This window comes from Aythya ferina, assembly GCF_964211825.1.
Source record: "Aythya ferina genome assembly, chromosome: 4".
Lineage (NCBI taxonomy): Eukaryota > Metazoa > Chordata > Aves > Anseriformes > Anatidae > Aythya > Aythya ferina.
The window spans coordinates 38926231-38931241 of NC_140300.1; the positions used below are offsets into that span (position 1 = coordinate 38926231).

Consider the following 5011-nt stretch of genomic DNA (forward strand, 5'->3'; position numbering starts at 1 on the left):
CGTACATAAAGTCACTAGAAAGAAGCTCAAGCTGAGAGAAGCGGACCCACACACACAACTGCCCCTCGCTGGTAAGCAGTTGCACGTTATGGGGAATCATAGGTCTCTAGAAACAAAGACTGACCTGGTAACCTTACAGCTTATTCTCCTTATTAACAATCAGTTAGTTTATGATCCTGAAATACGACCAAATTGATGTCAAGGTGTGGGACTCTGCTACCAAAAACGACAAGGTAGCAGTGGGATTGCTCAGCACCTGGCGAGCAATCTCTGAGGCCTTAAAGAGCCATGTGGGCCCACAGTCAGAAACGTGTGGTTTGCCAGATAGCGAGGGAGCTGCGGGCTCCTTTACTGATCCAACTGCCATGCCATAGGCCCCCCTGCTGCTAGTGCCACCGAAGGCTTTTGCTGTTGTGCCCCCTGCTGACCTGTACGTGCCTTTTGGCCCAGGCCCTATTGACCTTGAAAAGGAGACGGATATGTTTCCCTTCGATCCGGGAAGAGTGGGTTGCATGAGACCCGAAGACCGAGTTGCTTGACAACTTAAAGCAAGACATATTGTTCCCATGACTAGCCCTGGAATTCTCCGGTGTTTGTAATACAGAAAAGGAATGGAAAATGGAGACTGTTACAAGTCATGGAAGATACGGGAGCACTCCAACCAGACCAACTATGCTCCCCCAGTCATGGACATTGATAGTAATAGACTCAAAGGACTGTTTGTTACCTTTTCTGACTGTATAGGCATACTCGGGTTTAGTATGTAAAAGCAATGTTCTGTATATTTAGAATGTTTGATGTTTGTGTGTGTGTGTTGGTGGAGCGTAGACTACCTGCACACCCAGCGCTGTTTACTTGCCTCTTATAGTTGCCTTTTATACCTTTTATAAATATTCTTTTATAGATATTACTAAATTCAGATTGAGTTGAGACTTCATTTATAACATTAGCAAAAGTCTCAGTTCAGCTGTAAAGGCTGAACCATTTACATAGAATCTCAGAAATATTTATTCATAGACACACAGCATGTAAGTAACGCTGAGACATAGACAATTCCCTAGTTAAAATAAAACTACTTCATGGCTTGCTGAGCCTGCCACAGCATCAGTCATGCGTATCTGTGTCAATCAAAGCAGGTCAAAGACCTGAGTGCATTTTGGGATCTGCCTTCCCACTTCACTTCAGCTGACAACTGATTTGCAATGTGCTTTTCACCTCACCTACATATCAAGCTTACAAGTTGCATTAGAGAATGAGCAGAACAGATTTATGATTTGGATACTAAAAAGAAAAAAATAAAAAAGGATGGAGTATAAGAAATCGGTGAAAGATGAGTACATTTAACACTTTCCTCTCAGTTCCTTCTAGCCGCAGAGAAACGTGTTCATTGCCCTAGGACATTTAAGAGAAAACAAGATCAGAACTGATCAACTTGTATGAGAAGTAGATAGTTTTATGAAAAATATCGATGGAATTAAGTTACTAAAAGTATTTAGAATACCTTCTATGTAGGTTGCAATGACAAAATGATAAGGAACTGCATATTAAAAGAATTTGGCTTTGAGAAGTTAATTCATCAGAAGGGTGGTTTGTAGAGTTCAGTCAGGTAGTAAATTCCCTGTGAAAAGGCCTTGCTTACATTACAAAAAAGCTTAACAACGACTACACTGAAGACATCAGCTAAAGTCTGGCCCAAAATGAGATTTAAAAAAGCACCTTTTTTTTTTTTTTTTTTGCTGTACTCTACTAGCAACTCCCTCTTCTGCATGAAGAGAAACACCTTCCATTTTTACACTTGTATACTCTCACCTGTCAGCATGACTCACCCTTACCTGTGCAGAATTTAACACTTCATATTAGTGTTTCTTCCATAAAACAGTCCTATACAAAGAAATAAAAACAACAAGAAGGAAAGGGGAAGGGCTGCTGAATTTATACTGAGGCTGTACTTGCTTGTCATGATGGAAAAAAAAGAAATCTCACTTTCACCTGTAATTTAAGTAGTCATTTATGTTGTTTTAGTATTGGTGTGAAATAAGAACATTCTGATTTGATAGAATTTTATGTCTTTTTTAAAAAAAAAAAAAAATTATTTTGTACAGCTAAGTGACTACATAAGGTTGAGGGCAATGAGAGGCAGGCCCACTGGGCACTAACGAACTCATAATCTCTGGAAGATGATTAAGCAGTTGACCTTGCAGACAGAAAAAGGAAAAAAAAGTTCTTTCTGGTTTATTCATTTACATTTTTTTTATTATTTTTTTTTTTAATACTTTTGATTTAGGCATAGTCTAGTTGAACTAAAGGCCTTTTGCTTCTCAGGATTGAATTGAGGGTTTACTAGCAGCCAAAATAAGTTTGCAGTATCCAAGAGATACACTCATTCACAAGGTGTGCATGTGTGTGTGGGGAATTGCTATCCTCAGAAAACGTGTTGTTTCTGGAGTGACATGAGAGAACAATTTAGAATAGGTTTATAAAATGAATGCTTTCTGAATAAATTACACAAATTTCTATTTATTATTGTTCCTTTAGTGTAAGATTTCATCCTTCTGTAGGAGTTATCCTTGTTTCTTTCAGAAGGAAAGCCACACATGTTGGAATGTTTCAGATCAAGTACACAAATACAGTGCATTCTCAAACACATGAGATGGGTGAACAAATCAACTCATAGCTTGCCCACAAGATGAATCAGCATGAATATCTTCAAAAGAAATACAGAATTCCACAGAAAGTGATTATTTTTCTTTCCTTATGCAACTTGCAATTAAAGTACATTCACAGAAATATTTACTGCATAAACAAAGCAACTCAGTTCTTCATATCATGCTTTTGACATATTCCACAATACTGAAGACTTGTCCACTGACAATTAATTAACCTTCAGGTATGGCACAGCTTCTTTAGGTAGCCATTAACGAGAAAATACGGTTATATGATACATGTTAATAAATCCCCTCACTTCTCTACCATATCCCTGTCCCCTTCCTAATCTATTTAAAAGGAAATTAATAAATACAGAAAAATGTTCAGAAGTCAAAATCAGGTTAAAAGTAGAAGGGAAAATGTAGGAAAAAAGACCTTATTCAGTGTACAGTACAAGAAGAATTAAAATGGACTGTGTTTTCCAGTAAAACACAATGTGAAGACATGATTACGAGAGACACAAATTACTAACCTCACAGACACAAGAGCATGCAAGCCATTTTTATCCCACTCCCATAGTTATCATTCTGGTCAGTAACTATTAATTAAATAGAAGTAACAATTCACTTGGTCAAACCACCTTACCCAACACTGCTCTGAGTGATATAGTTTTCAGCACTGTTAAAATACAAACAGGAAGTGGAGAGTGTAAAGACAGAGAATCAAATAAGCAGCTAAATACCAAATCTTTTGTTTACAGCACATTCCTGACACAACTACAGGTTTGTTTGTTTTTCATTATCTTTGATGTTGTAGCCAAGTCATTAATCCTAGAAGAAGCACCTTTCTAAAACATTTTCTCTCATCCTGGTGTACTGATTCTATTTATTTTACCAGCTATGGTAGCGTGCAGTAATTCATGGCATTTCAGGATGATTATTTTTCAACAACTGTATTCTCTATTCCAGGTACATTCCAATAATTAATTTAAAATAACTGGAATGATAGCTTAAAACGCTTTCATGGAATGAAGTAAACAAACAAAAGAAAACAACAGTCATAGAAGTAAGGGATAGGAAAGAACATTGCAGAACTCCCAATAACCACAAAATAGTCTTCTAAATATTCATTTACCTAAGTTATTTCTTCTACTTTATTTGTTCTTATTATCTTTCTCCAAAAGAATACAAAGATATATAGAAAGAACTATAGTAAGAATGTATTTCATACTCATCATGGGCTATCTATACAGGAGTATTATGAACAGAAGGATGAAAGCACAGAAAAGTAATGACATGATTTTTCTTTTCTTGTTAAGAACTGCATCTTTTAAATGACGCTGCCTTGAACCTCATACATCTTTCTTCCCAGTTCAGAAGCCTGAACAAGGAGCAAGTAACATCTGCCTGCAACTAGAGTCCATCCCCAAAAAGGTAGCAGGGAAGGAGAGAGGTGACAAACCCAAACAGCATGAAAACTTATAAGAAAACAAAACTAGCACCCCAAAGAAAATCAACCACATACCTGACCATCAGCAAAAATTAATACATCTTCAGTTCCTCCACCTTTTTGATACTTGCTTCACATCTTTACTACAGAAAAAAAAAGTTGTGATTTTCAGGTCCCTGTGACAAACAACAGGGTGGATAATGTACAGCAGCCATGTAACATGGCCACCAGCAGGATGAAACCTCATCCTTATCCTGCAACTCACTGCCAAGCCATGATAGCACCTGTATCACATTTTCACCACTTTACTGCTGTCCTTCATCCACACAGGCTTCAGCTGTCTTGCCCTCACCATCTTGCATTTATATGAAGGTTCTCAGGTGTTATGATTTTATATATATATATATTTAAATTTCTCCCTTGCCCCCAATTATAATCCAATTAAAATCCAATTGTCTAGTCTCTAAGAAATATATCTAATATCTGTAGTGTGATGTGCTGTGCCTGAGGAAGAGTTTAAATTAACTTCTTGACCTATCCCATCTTTGACAATCATTGCTCTGTTACTAGGTAGGAGGACCTCACAACATTTGATGCTTGAAGGTTAGACTCCTACTAGTTGAGCTCAATATTAAACTTTTTACCACAGATGCAGCATATTAAACTTAACAGAGATTTCTAGTCAATTCTAGAAACACTGCCTCTCCAATCTATTACCCAAAGCACTCATTTCACTCCCTTTCTCCCTCCCCCTCTTTTGTCTACCAGGCTACTTAGGCAACTTCTCAGACAAACTTACTGGTTTGCTAGACACATGTAGCTTGTGATACCAAAGGAGGTAAGGTAATTGTAGTAGTCAGTAACTCCTTTAAAAGTATCACAAAGAACATATGGTTTCAGTAACGTCTATAACCCG

At 37.4% G+C, this 5011-nt stretch overlaps 1 long non-coding RNA gene across 1 annotated transcript; it reads right to left on the bottom strand.

Annotated features, from left to right (window-relative positions):
- Nucleotides 1–1299: 1299 nt before the first annotated feature.
- LOC311436652 lies at nt 1300–4423 on the bottom strand. Its single transcript, XR_014693001.1, has 4 exons — nt 4361–4423; nt 4171–4238; nt 1833–1881; nt 1300–1392 (listed from the first exon to the last, which is right to left on the bottom strand). It is a non-coding gene; the product is annotated as an uncharacterized lncRNA (long non-coding RNA).
- Between the last annotated feature and the right edge of the window lie 588 nt (nt 4424–5011).